The following is a 15,472-nucleotide window of genomic DNA, read 5'->3' as shown; positions in this document are numbered from 1 at the left end:
AAGACCGCTTACGGATCCCCACCATTATCAATACCTCATATATATTTGCAATATTCAGATTGCTTTATCATATTCTTGCTCGTTCTTCGATTGCTTGCAGGAATAGACCTTCGTGGTCAGGCTGACTGTGCTTCCGGCATCGTCAGTAACCTCAGGAGATTGGTTTAGCGATTGCTAAGGCGCAACGTCGTGCACGTTTGTAGTCGGATCGTCAAAGTCGTCTCCACCAAATCGATAGTTATCATCTCATCGAAAGATCGGGACACCCTCGCCTCTATCAAGTGGTATCAAGTCCGTTTTGGCTCCGTGAGTACTCAAATTGAAGCTAGCGACGAGCCGCATCTAAATAGTTGCAGAAGCTAGTTCAATATTTGACACCTCAAAATCGGCTTCTAAATAGGTCTTTTTGCCCTCCGAAGTTCATGAACACAGCTTGTTCCAATTTTTCAGGCCAGTTTTAGAATTCTTTGACTCCTCATATCAACTCGGAATTGAGTGATTCTTTTTGCATTGGAAAGCTTGAGTTAGTAGCATTCTTTGAAAGAATTTATCAAAAAATTGTCTCAAACTTTTCAAGAGGAAAGTTGGAGAGAGAGTTGTTGTATATCCTGCTTGGCAGTTGTTTTTCATCTTTATCTTCACTGCCGTTGTGATCTTCACTTATATCTTGCTGTCAAGAGCTACTTAGTATCCTTCATTGATGCTAGTTGTGCTACGCCGTGACCTTATTAGTGTTCTAGGCTCGCGTCTCTAGTCCGGTCTAGCCTAGGACCAGCACAGTACCGTCGTTGAGCGTTTATTCAACATTGCATCTTTGAATTGATTATTGCTAATCTTTTGCTACCATATATAGCCAACCCAGCTCCACATATTTCTACACCGTGTATACATACACTCCCCTGGCAATCGCTTTACTCAATATTCGGAGTTACTTGACACCGCTGGTTGCCGATCACCGCCTGCTGCATGGTAAGAACTTGTAAGACATTGATATTTGGTTTACTGTGAGCGTTTTACCACCACATCCTAGTAGTTATAGGAACATTATTTTTGGGTTTTGTTTCTTGTTCTACTAATCATGACAGGATCCAGAGTCAATTCATGGGCTTTGTCGATCGCGGGAGACGTGCCACCACCTTTGCAAATACCACAACCGTCACGAGAGGTGCACAAACATCCAAATGCACATGATCAGGTTAATGTATCTATACCACCATTTAATGGCCGTTTTAAACCTGCTTTATATATTGAATGGGAGTTCGACATAAAAAATATATTTGCTTCCCATAATTTCAATGAACATAAAAAGGTTAAGGTTGCGGTTGGTTCTTTCACTGGTTATGCTTTGGTTTGGTGGAGTGAATATTGTCGGTTACACCCTGATTATATACCTACTACTTGGGATGATTTGAAACTTGCCATGCGACATACTTTCGTCCCTGCTTATTATACTCGTGACATGATTAAGAAGTTGCAACACATAAAACAAGGTAGTGAAACTGTAACAAAATATTATGATGATTTACAAACTACCTTGTTGCATTCCTCTTTGGAAGAAAGTGAAGATGATTTTATGGATAGATTTTGGGGAGGATTAAACCGTGATATTCAAGAGATACTAATTCATGAAGAGTGTTATCCTATGGACCATTTGTTTCATCTTGCTTGCAAAGCTGAACAGGAAATAAAACGACGTGTTGGCCACGAGGAGAACAAGCGCACGGTGCACATTCCAAGAGTTGATATGATTGTTCCTTCAACTACTAGGCATACTATGACAACCACATCCGTTGTTGTCAGGACTACATCACCTCCACCATGTGACACATCGCCCCCGAGAGTGGCTACATCATCTGAGTTGATCATAAGAGGTAATGACAAAGGTACTGATCTTCCATCTCTACATGAGAATGATGAGTGCCTTGTCAATTTGAATGCACCATCTGATGAGCTACCCACTACTTTGATCACACCACCTATTTTAGAGGACTACGTTGATAATTTGACTTTGCCATGTGATCAAACAACTGAAATATCAACAATTTTGAGTGCACCCATTGAATTAACTATTGATGCAAAAGAACCAATGTTTAATCATTTTGATATGACCTCTAATCTTGGTGATGATTCTGTGTTGAATGACTTATTGCATGTTTGCTTATTTAAGCATGTTGTAGCATGTAAATTTGATGCAAGTAAGGTTTATTCACCAATGTTGGGATGGTTTAATGATGAACATTGTCAATCTTTTGAAATGAGTAAGAGCTTCACTTATATGTGCAAACTGAGTTGCAATATTTTCATGCCTTCTACTTCTTGTGCTAATTTTTTGGCTTTAGATTTTATGGACTATGCAAGTTACTCATCTATTCATGTGTCATATATGCAAAAATCAAGGGAAGTAAAAATGGATGACATATACATATACAACATGTACACCTTGTCTCTTTTGTTAGCCACATTTCAGATTAAGCAACGCCGAGGACGGCTCTATTTTCAAGAAGGGGAGGATGATGAGGACATGACTATCTTGGATATGACCAAAAATATTGCATATATGCATATTTGTCAGGTGATTTCTAGTGCAAACTATTCAATAATCTATTTATGTTATCCAGAACAAAAATACTTCACACACTTTTGTGTTTTGTCTAATTGCAGGTGTATGGGACATTTGTACAATCCACATATGAAGATAAGGAAGCAAGAGATGTTTATTTGCTGTCCAAAAAGTTCTCTCATGTCACTTTTGGCCCAAGAGAAGATAGAGTCCAAGTCTCTCACGTTCTGGATTCAGATTCGGACTGCACAGACATACCTGACTCAAAACGCACACAAGTTTTTCAAACGGACTCCGAATTGGGTGATTCGTTTTTTGTTGGAAACTAGATTTCGTGCACTTTCCAACCCAATTGGAATCACCTTCAAATTCGTCCGGAGCGTTGAGTTGTGGACGAAACAATCTGATGCTGCAGCAGAATCCGAGTCAAACTACAAGTGCAAAGGTGTTACATCACCTCCACTTGGGCCCATTGGCCTTGTACGACCTAGATTTAGTTTTAGGCTGCCTTGGGACGTCCTCCCACCTCCTTGGCCGCCACCCCTTGCTCCTATATAAGTAGATCCATCTAGTAGCTTTTCCTGGGGATTTGTTTAGTTAAAAGTTAGCCATTGCAACTTCGTGTACTTCGTTTGTGTCCAACGACCAGACCAAGACCGCTTCCGGATCCCCACCATTATCAATACCTCATATATATTTGCAATATTCAGATTGCTTTATCATATTCTTGCTCGTTCTTCGATTGCTTGCAGGAATAGACCTTCGTGGTCAGGTTGACCGTGCTTCCGGCATCGTCAGTAACCTCAGGAGATTGGTTTAGCGATTGCTAAGGCGCAACGTCGTGCAGGTTTGTAGCCGGATCGTCAAAGTTGTCTCCACCAAATCGATAGTTATCATCTCATTGAAAGATCAGGACCCTCGCCTCTATCAAGAATGATGAATGCCTTGTCAATTTGAATGCACCATCTGATGAGCTACCCACTACTTTGATCACACCACCTATTTTAGAGGACTACGTTGATAATTTGACTTTGCCATGTGATCAAACAACTGAAATACCAACAATTTTGAGTGCACCCATTGAATTAACTATTGATGCAAAAGAACCAATGTTTAATCATTTTGATATGACCTCTAATCTTGGTGATGATTCTGTGTTGAATGACTTATTGCATGTTTGCTTATTTAAGCATGTTGTAGCATGTAAATTTGATGCAAGTAAGGTTTATTCACCAATGTTGGGATGGTTTAATGATGAACATTGTCAATCTTTTGAAATGAATAAGAGCTTCACTTATATGTGCAAATTGAGTTGCAATACTTTCATGCCTTCTACTTCTTGTGCTAATTTTTTGGCTTTAGATTTTATGAACTATGCAAGTTACTCATCTATTCATGTGTCATATATGCAAAAATCAAGGGAAGTAAAAATGGATGACATATACATATACAACATGTACACCTTGTCTCTTTTGTTAGCCACATTTCAGATTAAGCAACGCCGAGGACGGCTTTATTTTCAAGAAGGGGAGGATGATGAGGACATGACTACCTTGGATATGACCAAAAATATTGCATATATGCATATTTGTCAGGTGATTTCTAGTGCAAACTATTCAATAATCTATTTATGTTATCCAGAACAAAAATACTTCACACACTTTTGTGTTTTGTCTAATTGCAGGTGTATGGGACATTTGTACAATCCACATATGAAGATAAGGAAGCAAGAGATGTTTATTTGCTGTCCAAAAAGTTCTCTCACGTCACTTTTGGCCCAAGAGAAGATAGAGTCCAAGTCTCTCACGTTCTGGATTCAGATTCGGACTGCACAGACACACCTGACTCAAATCGCACACAAGTTTTTCATACGGACTCCGAATTGGGTGATTCTTTTTTTGTTGGAAACTAGATTTCGTGCACTTTCCAACCCAATTGGAATCACCTTCAAATTCGTCCGGAGCGTTGAGTTGTGGACGAAATAATCTGATGTTGCAGCAGAATCCGAGTCAAACTACAAGTCCAAAGGTGTTACATCACCTCCACTTGGGCCCATTGGCCTTGTACGACCTAGATTTAGTTTTAGGCTGCCTTGGGACGTCCTCCCACCTCCTTGGCCGCCACCCCTTGCTCCTATATAAGTAGATCCATCTAGTAGCTTTTCCTTGGGATTTGTTTAGTTAAAAGTTAGCCATTGCAACTTCGTGTACTTCGTTTGTGTCCAACGACCAGACCAAGACCGCTTACGGATCCCCACCTTTATCAATACTTCATATATACTCGCAATATTCAGATTGCTTTTATCATATTCTTGCTTGTTCTTCGATTGCTTGCAGGAATAGACCTTCGTGGTCAGGTTGATTGTGCTCCGGCGTGGTCAATAACCTCTCGGAGTTGGTTTAGCGATTGCTAAGGCGCAACGTCGTGCACGTTTGTAGTCGGATCGTCAAAGTCGTCTCCACCAAATCGATAGTTATCATCTCATCGAAAGATCGGGACACCCCGCCTCTATCAGACTACATCACCTCCACCATGTGACACATCGCCCCCGAGAGTGGCTACATCATCTGAGTTGATCATAAGAGGTAATGATAAAGGTACTGATCTTCCATCTCTACATGAGAATGATGAATGCCTTGTCAATTTGAATGCACCATCTGATGAGCTACCCACTACTTTGATCACACCACCTATTTTAGAGGACTACATTGATAATTTGACTTTGCCATGTGATCAAACAACTGAAATACCAACAATTTTGAGTGCACCCATTGAATTAACTATTGATGCAAAAGAACCAATGTTTAATCATTTTGATATGACCTCTAATCTTGGTGATGATTCTGTGTTGAATGACTTATTGCATGTTTGCGTATTTAAGCATGTTGTAGCATGTAAATTTGATGCAAGTAAGGTTTATTCACACATGTTGGGATGGTTTAATGATGAACATTGTCAATCCTTTGAAATGAATAAGAGCTTCACTTATATGTGCAAACTGAGTTGCAATATTTTCATGCTTCTACTTCTTGTGCTAATTTTTTGGCTTTAGATTTTATGAACTATGCAAGTTACTCATCTATTCATGTGTCATATATGCAAAAATCAAGGGAAGTAAAAATGGATGACATATACATATACAACATGTACACCTTGTCTCTTTTATTAGCCACATTTCAGATTAAGCAATACCGAGGACGACTTTATTTTCAAGAAGGGGAGGATGATGAGGACATGACTACCTTGGATATGACCAAAAATATTGCATATATGCATATTTGTCAGGTGATTTCTAGTGCAAACTATTCAATAATCTATTTATGTTATCCAGAACAAAAATACTTCACACACTTTTGTGTTTTGTCTAATTGCAGGTGTATGGGACATTTGTACAATCCACATATGAAGATAAGGAAGAAAGAGATGTTTATTTGCTGTCCAAAAAGTTCTCTCACGTCACTTTTGGCCCAAGAGAAGATAGAGTCCAAGTCTCTCACGTTCTGGATTCAGATTCGGACTGCACAGACACACCTGACTCAAAACGCACACAAGTTTTTCATACGGACTCCGAATTGGGTGATTCTTTTTTTGTTGGAAACTAGATTTCGTGCACTTTCCAACCCAATTGGAATCACCTTCAAATTCGTCCGGAGCGTTGAGTTGTGGACAAAACAATCTGATGCTGCAGCAGAATCCGAGTCAAACTACAAGTCCAAAGGTGTTACATCACCTCCACTTGGGCCCATTGGCCTTGTACGACCTAGATTTAGTTTTAGGATGCCTTGGGACGTCCTCCCACCTCCTTGGCCTCCACCCCTTGCTCCTATATAAGTAGATCCATCTAGTAGCTTTTCCTTGGGATTTGTTTAGTTAAAAGTTAGCCATTGCAACTTCGTGTACTTCGTTTGTGTCCAACGACCAGACCAAGACCGCTTCCGGATCCCCACCATTATCAATACCTCATATATATTTGCGATATTCAGATTGCTTTATCATATTCTTGCTTGTTCTTCGATTGCTTGCAGGAATAGACCTTCGTGGTCAGGCTGACCGTGCTTCCGGCATCATCAGTAACCTCAGGAGATTGGTTTAGCGATTGCTAAGGTGCAACGTCGTGCATGTTTGTAGTCGGATCGTCAAAGTCGTCTCCACCAAATCGACAGTTATCATCTCATCGAAAGATCGGGACACCCTCGCCTCTATCAGAGAAGCTCCACCAGGCACATGCGCATGCATGCAGTAACTCACGCCTAGCGTGTGTTTTAGTCCGGAGAGAAAATGGTCGCATGCATGCATCTCGCACTTCCCCGATCCATGAAAGAATTGCAGATTTTGCTTAGAGTGGAAACAAAATTATCTTGCTACAAGATGAACCGTAAAGGCACTAACTAGGTTGATTAGTTCACGCGTTTTTTGTTTCATACAAATTTCCACAGCGAAGCGCGGGGCATTTGTCTAGTAAACATAGATCTTGCACACATAATACTAGAAATAGGCCCGATTTGTCGGTATGTTCCAGATAAATTGCTTGTCAGAGCGATAAATATGTCCAAACGGTAAATGGTGATGACATGGCATAATCTGTTGGAAATATGCCCTAGAGGCAATAATAAAAGGATTATTATTATATTTCCTTGTTCATGATAATTGTCTTTTATTCATGCTATAATTGTGTTATCCGGAAATCGTAATACATGTGTGAATACATAGACACCAACATGTCCCTAGTAAGCCTCTAGTTGACTAGCTCGTTGATCAACAGATAGTCATGGTTTCCTGACTATGGACATTGGATGTCATTGATAACGAGATCACATCATTAGGAGAATGATGTGATGGACAAGACCCAATCCTAAACATAGCACAAGATCATATAGTTCGTTTGCTAGAGTTTTTCCAATGTCAAGTATCCTTTCCTTAGACCATGAGATTGTGTAACTCCCGGATACCGTAGGAGTGCTTTGGGTGTACCAAACGTCACAACGTAACTGGGTGACTATAAAGGTATACTATGGGTATCTCCGAAAGAGTCTGTTGGGTTGACACGGATCAAGACTGGGATTTGTCACTCCGTATGACGGAGAGGTATCTCTGGGCCCACTCGGTAATGCATCATCATAATGAGCTCAAAGTGACCAAGTGTCTGGTCACGGGATCATAAATTACGGTACGAGTAAAGTGACTTGCCGGTAACGAGATTGAACGAGGTATTGGGATACCGACGATCGAATCTCGGGTAAGTAACGTACCGATTGACAAAGGGAATTGTATACGGGGTTGCTTGAATCCTCGACATCGTGGTTCATCCGATGAGATCATCGAGGAGCATGTGGGAGCCAACATGGGTATCCAGATTGATGAGGACATGACTACCTTGGATATGACCAAAAATATTGCATATATGCATATTTGTCAGGTGATTTCTAGTGCAAACTATTCAATAATCTATTTATGTTATCCAGAACAAAAATACTTCACACACTTTTGTGTTTTGTCTAATTGCAGGTGTATGGGACATTTGTACAATCCACATATGAAGATAAGGAAGAAAGAGATGTTTATTTGCTATCCAAAAAGTTCTCTCACGTCACTTTTGGCCCAAGAGAAGATAGAGTCCAAGTCTCTCACGTTCTGGATTCAGATTCGGACTACACAGACATACCTGACTCAAAACGCACACAAGTTTTTCATACGGACTCCGAATTGGGTGATTCTTTTTTTGTTGGAAACTAGATTTCGTGCACTTTCCAACCCAATTGGAAGCACCTTCAAATTCGTCCGGAGCGTTGAGTTGTGGACGAAACAATCTGATGCTGCAGCAGAATCCGAGTCAAACTACAAGTCCAAAGGTGTTATATCACCTCCACTTGGGCCCATTGGCCTTGTACGACCTAGATTTAGTTTTAGGCTGCCTTGGGACGTCCTCCCACCTCCTTGGCCGCCACCCCTTGCTCCTATATAAGTAGATCCATCTAGTAGCTTTTTCCTTGGGGATTTGTTTAGTTAAAAGTTAGCCATTGCAACTTCGTGTGCTTCGTTTGTGTCCAACGACCAGACCAAGACCACTTTTCGGATCCCCACCATTATCAATACTTCATACATATTCGCGATATTCAGATTGCTTTTATCATATTCTTGCTTGTTCTTCGATTGCTTGCAGGAATAGACCTTCGTGGTCAGGTTGATCGTGCTCCGGCGTGGTCAATAACCTCTCGGAGTTGGTTTAGCGATTGCTAAGGCACAACGTCGTTGCACGTTTGTAGTCGTATCGTCAAAGTCGTCTCCACCAAATCGATAGTTATCATCTCATCGAAAGATCGGGACACCCCGCCTCTATCAAGTGGTATCAGTTTTCAGGTTGCTCGGTGAGATTTTACAGTTTTTCATAGTTTAGATCGCATTTGTCATTCATACCTACAGTCCATGAAAAAGCCATAAAAAAGTTAGATCTGTTCATCATTTATCCAAGCCAGTCTGAGCCTTTGCAATTTTCTATTCATTGCTTGCATAGTTGAATTATCGGTTGCATCGTCGTGTTAGTTGCTGGTCTTAGTGTCTAGTTCCTTTAGAGTTTCGAGTTCTGTTCACATTAGTCACGCCGCCGCTGCATCATTATCCCTTCCGCTGTCCACCATCCCATCCATTAATTTCCACCACGTGCTACGCACTGTTCATTGTCATAATCATAGTTGAGGTCATTCACATCTTCGCCTGATCCAATCTGCATCTTATCTAGTTTGTCTTGGAAAGAGAAAAAAAAAGATAGAGAAAAAAAAGAGAGAAAAAAAAAAGAAAAAGAGAGAGAAGAAAAAGAAAAAAAAAGCGTGAGAAAAAAAAGAGAGAAGAAAAAAAATTTGGATCTATCTAGAATCAATCTCGTACCTGAATTCGGATTGGAATCTGTTTTGCGCACTGTTCAGTAAAACAGGTGTATCTTCCTCATACGAAGTCCATTTTGGCTCCGTGAGTACTCAAATTGAAGATAGCGACGAGCCGCATCTAAATAGTTGCAGAAGCTAGTTCAATATTTGACACCTCAAAATCAGTTTCTAAATAGGTCTTTTTGCCCTCCGAAGTTCGTGAACACAGCTTGTTCCAATTTTTCAGGCCAGTTTTAGAATTCTTTGACTCCTCATATCAACTCGGAATTGAGTGATTCTTTTTGCATTGGAAAGCTTGAGTTAGTAGTATTCTTTGAAAGAATTTATCAGAAAATTGTCTCAAACTTTTCAAGAGGAAAGTTGGAGAGAGAGTTGTTGTATATCCTGCTTGGCAGTTGTTTTTCATCATTATCTTCACTGCCGTTGTGATCTTCACTTATATCTTGCTGTCAAGAGCTACTTAGTATCCTTCATTGATGCTAGTTGTGCTATGCCGTGACCTTATTAGTGTTCTAGGCTCGCGTCTCTAGTCCGGTCTAGCCTAGGACCAGCACAGTACCGTCGTTGAGCGTTTATTCAAAATTGCATCTTTGAATTGATTATTACTAATCTTTTGCTACCATATATAGCCAACCCAGCTCCACATATTTCTACACCGTGTATACGTACGCTCCCCTGGCAATCGCTTTACTCAATATTCGGAGTTACTTGACACCGCTGGTTGCCGATCACCGCCTGCTGCGTGGTAAGAACTTGTAAGACATTGATATTTGCTTTACTGTGAGCGTTTTACCACCACATCCTAGTAGTTATACGAACATTATTTTTGGGTTTTGTTTCTTGTTCTACTAATCATGACAGGATCCAGAGTCAATTCATGGGCTTTGTCGATCGCGGGAGACGTGCCACCACCTTTGCAAATACCACAACCGTCACGAGAGGTGCATAAACATCCAAATGCACATGATCAGGTTAATGTATCTATACCACCATTTAATGGCCGTTTTAAACCTGCTTTATATATTGAATGGGAGTTCGACATAAAAAATATATTTGCTTCCCATAATTTCAATAAACATAAAAAGGTTAAGGTTGCGGTTGGTTCTTTCACTGGTTATGCTTTGGTTTGGTGGAGTGAATATTGTCGGTTACACCCTGATTATATACCTACTACTTGGGATGATTTGAAACTAGCCATACGACATACTTTCGTCCCTGCTTATTATACTCGTGACATGATTAAGAAGTTGCAACACTTGAAACAAGGTAGTGAAACTGTAACAAAATATTATGATGATTTACAAACTACCTTGTTGCATTCCTCTTTAGAAGAAAGTGAAGATGATTTTATGGATAGATTTTGGGGAGGATTAAACCGTGATATTCAAGAGATACTAATTCATGAAGAGTGTTATCCTATGGACCATTTGTTTCATCTTGCTTGCAAAGCTGAACAGGAAATAAAACGACGTGTTGGCCACGAGGTGATAGAGGCGAGGGTGTCCCGATCTTTCGATGAGATGATAACTATCGATTTGGTGGAGACGACTTTGACAATCCGACTACAAACGTGCACGACATTGCGCCTTAGCAATCGCTAAACCAATCTCCTGAGGTTACTGACGATGCCGGAAGCACGGTCAGCCTGACCACGAAGGTCTATTCCTGCAAGCAATCAAAGAACGAGCAAGAATATGATAAAGCAATCTGAATATTGCAAATATATATGAGGTATTGATAATGGTGGGGATCCGTAAGCGGTCTTGGTCTGGTCGTTGGACACAAACGAAGTACACGAAGTTGCAATGGCTAACTTTTAACTAAACAAATCCCCAGGAAAAGCTACTAGATGGATCTACTTATATAGGAGCAAGAGGTGGCGGCCAAGGAGGTGGGAGGACGTCCCAAGGCAGCCTAAAACTAAATCTAGGTCGTACAAGGCCAATGGGCCCAAGTGAAGGTGATGTAACACCTTTGGACTTGTAGTTTGACTCGGATTCTGCTGCAGCATCAGATTGTTTCGTCCACAACTCAACGCTCCGGACGAATTTGAAGTTGATTCCAATTGGGTTGGAAAGTGCACGAAATCTAGTTTCCAACAAAAAAAGAATCACCCAATTCGGAGTCCATATGAAAAACTTGTGTGCGTTTTGAGTCAGGTATGTCTGTGCAGTCCGAATCTGAATCCAGAACGTGAGAGACTTGGACTCTATCTTCTCTTGGGCCAAAAGTGACGCGAGAGAACTTTTTGGACAGCAAATAAACATCTCTTTCTTCCTTATCTTCATATGTGGATTGTACAAATGTCCCATACACCTGCAATTAGACAAAACACAAAAGTGTGTGAAGTATTTTTGTTCTGGATAACATAAATAGATTATTGAATAGTTTGCACTAGAAATCACCTGACAAATATGCATATATGCAATATTTTTGGTCATATCCAAGGTAGTCATGTCCTCATCATCCTCCCCTTCTTGAAAATAAAGCCGTCCTCGGCGTTGCTTAATCTGAAATGTGGCTAACAAAAGAGACAAGGTGTACATGTTGTATATGTATATGTCATCCATTTTTACTTCCCTTGATTTTTGCATATATGACACATGAATAGATGAGTAACTTGCATAGTTCATAAAATCTAAAGCCAAAAAGTTAGCACAAGAAGTAGAAGGCATGAAAATATTGCAACTCAGTTTGCACATATGAGTGAAGCTCTTATTCATTTCAAAAGATTGACAATGTTCATCATTAAACCATCCCAACATTGGTGAATAAACCTTACTTGCATCAAATTTACATAATACAACATGCTTAAATAAGCAAACATGCAATAAGTCATTCAACACAGAATCATCACCAAGATTAGAGGTCATATCAAAATGATTAAACATTGGTTCTTTTGCATCAATAGTTAATTCAATGGGTGCACTCAAAATTGTTGGTATTTCAGTTGTTTGATCACATGGCAAAATCAAATTATCAACGTAGTCCTCTAAAATAGGTGGTGTGATCAAAGTAGTGGGTAGCTCATCAGATGGTGCATTCAAATTGACAAGGCATTCATCATTCTCATGTAGAGATGGAAGATCAGTACCTTTGTCATTACCTCTTATGATCAACTCAGATGATGTAGCCACTCTCGGGGCCGATGTGTCACATGGTGGAGGCGATGTAGTCCTGATAACAACGGATGTGGTTGTCATAGTATGCCTAGTAGTTGAAGGAACAATCATATCAACTCTTGGAATGTGCACCGTGCGCTTGTTCTCCTCATGGCCAACACGTTGTTTTATTTCCTGTTCAGCTTTGCAAGCAAGATGAAACAAATGGTCCATAGGATAACACTCTTCATGAATTAGTATCTCTTGAATATCACGGTTTAATCCTCCCCAAAATCTATCCATAAAATCATCTTCACTTTCTTCTAAAGAGGAATGCAACAAGGTAGTTTGTAAATCATCATAATATTTTGTTACAGTTTCACTACCTTGTTTTAAGTGTTGCAACTTCTTAATCATGTCACGAGTATAATAAGCAGGGACGAAAGTATGTCGCATGGCAAGTTTTAAATCATCCCAAGTAGTAGGTATATAATCAGGGTGTAACCGACAATATTCACTCCACCAAACCAAAGCATAACCAGTGAAAGAACCAACCGCAACCTTAACCTTTTTATGTTCATTCAAATTATGGGAAGCAAATATATTTTTTATGTCGAACTCCCATTCAATATATAAAGCAGGTTTAAAACGGCCATTAAATGGTGGTATAGATACATTAACCTGATCATGTGCATTTGGATGTTTGTGCACCTCTCGTGATGGTTGTGGTATTTGCATAGGTGGTGGCATGTCTCCTGCGATCGACAAAGCCCATGAATTGACTCTGGATCCTGTCATGATTAGTAGAACAAGAAACAAAATCCAAAAATAATATTCCTATAACTACTAGGATGTGGTGGTAAAACGCTCACAGTAAAGCAAATATCAATGTCTTACAAGTTCTTACCATGCAGCAGGCGGTGATCGGCAACCAGCGGTGTCAAGTAACTCCGAATATTGAGTGAAGCGATTGCCAGGGGAGCGTACGTATACACGGTGTAGAAATATGTGGAGCTAGGTTGGCTATATATCGTAGCAAAAGATTAGCAATAATCAATTCAAAGATGCAATGTTGAATAAACGCTCAACGACGGTACTGTGCTGGTCCTAGGCTAGACCGGACTAGAGACGCGAGCCTAGAACACTAATGAGGTCACAGCGTAGCACAACTAGCATCAGTGAAGGATACTAAGTAGCTCTAGACAGCAAGATACAAGTGAAGATCACAACGGCAGTAAAGATAATGATGAAAAACAACTGCCAAACAGAATATACAACAACTCTCTCTCCAACTTTCCTCTTGAAAAGTTTGAGCCAATTTTCTGATAAATTCTTTCAAAGAATACTACTAACTCAAGCTTTCCAATGCAAAAAGAATCACTCAATTCCGAGTTGATATGAGGAGTCAAAGAATTCTAAAACTGGCCTGAAAAATTGGAACAAGCTGTGTTCACGAACTTTAGAGGGCAAAAAGACCTATTTAGAAGCCGATTTTGAGGTGTCAAATATTGAACTAGCTTCTGCAACTATTTAGATGCAGCTCGTCGCTAGCTTCAATTTGAGTACTCACGGAGGCAAAACGGACTTCGTATGAGGAAGATACACCTGTTTTACTGAACAGTGCGCAAAACAGATTCCAATCCGAATTCAGGTACGAGATTGATTCTAGATAGATCCGATTTTTTTTTCTTCTCTTTTTTTTTTCTTACGCTTTTTCTTTTTCTTTTTCTTCTCTCTCTTTTTCTTTTTTTTCATCTCTTTTTTTTCCTCTATCTTTTTTTTTCTCCCTCTTTCCAAGACAAACTAGATAAGATGCAAATTGGATCAGGCGAAGATGTGAATGACCTCAACTATGATTATGACAATGAACAGTGCGTAGCACGTGGTGGAAATTAATGGATGGGATAGTGGACAGCGGAAGGGATAATGATGCAGCGGCGGCGTGAGTAATGTGAACAGAACTCGAAACTCTAAAGGAACTAAACACTAAGACCAGCAACTAACACGACGATGCAACCGATAATTCAACTATGCAAGCAATGAATAGAAAATTGCAAAGGCTCAGACTGGCTTGGATAAATGATGAACAGATCTAACTTTTTTTTGTGTGGCTTTTTCTTGGACAATAGGTAAGAAAATAAGATAAATGATGAACTGATTATGTTTTTGCTATGTTCTGATAGAGGCGAGGGTGTCCCGATCTTTCGATGAGATGATAACTATCGATTTGGTGGAGACGACTTTGACGATCTGACTACAAACGTGCACGACGTTGCGCCTTAGCAATCGCTAAACCAATCTCCTGAGGTTACTGACGATGCCGGAAGCACGGTCAGCCTGACCACGAAGGTCTATTCCTGCAAGCAATCGAAGAACGAGCAAGAATATGATAAAGCAATCTGAATATTGCAAATATATATGAGGTATTGATAATGGTGGGGATCCATAAGCGGTCTTGGTCTGGTCGTTGGACACAAACGAAGTACACGAAGTTGCAATGGCTAACTTTTAACTAAACAAATCCCCAGGAAAAGCTACTAGATGGATCTACTTATATAGGAGCAAGAGGTGGCGGCCAAGGAGGTGGGAGGACGTCCCAAGGCAGCCTAAAACTAAATCTAGGTCGTACAAGGCCAATGGGCCCAAGTGGAGGTGATGTAACATCTTTGGACTTGTAGTTTGACTCGGATTCTGCTGCAGCATCAGATTGTTTCGTCCACAACTCAACGCTCCGGACGAATTTGAAGTTGATTCCAATTGGGTTGGAAAGTGCACGAAATCTAGTTTCCAACAAAAAAAGAATCACCCAATTCGGAGTCCGTATGAAAAACTTGTGTGCGTTTTGAGTCAGGTATGTCTGTGCAGTCCGAATCTGAATCCAGAACGTGAGAGACTTGGACTCTATCTTCTCTTGGGCCAAAAGTGACGCG

Source organism: Triticum dicoccoides, chromosome 2A, assembly GCF_002162155.2.
Source record: "Triticum dicoccoides isolate Atlit2015 ecotype Zavitan chromosome 2A, WEW_v2.0, whole genome shotgun sequence".
Taxonomy (NCBI): domain Eukaryota; kingdom Viridiplantae; phylum Streptophyta; class Magnoliopsida; order Poales; family Poaceae; genus Triticum; species Triticum dicoccoides.
Note: the sequence above shows the minus strand (reverse complement) of the source record.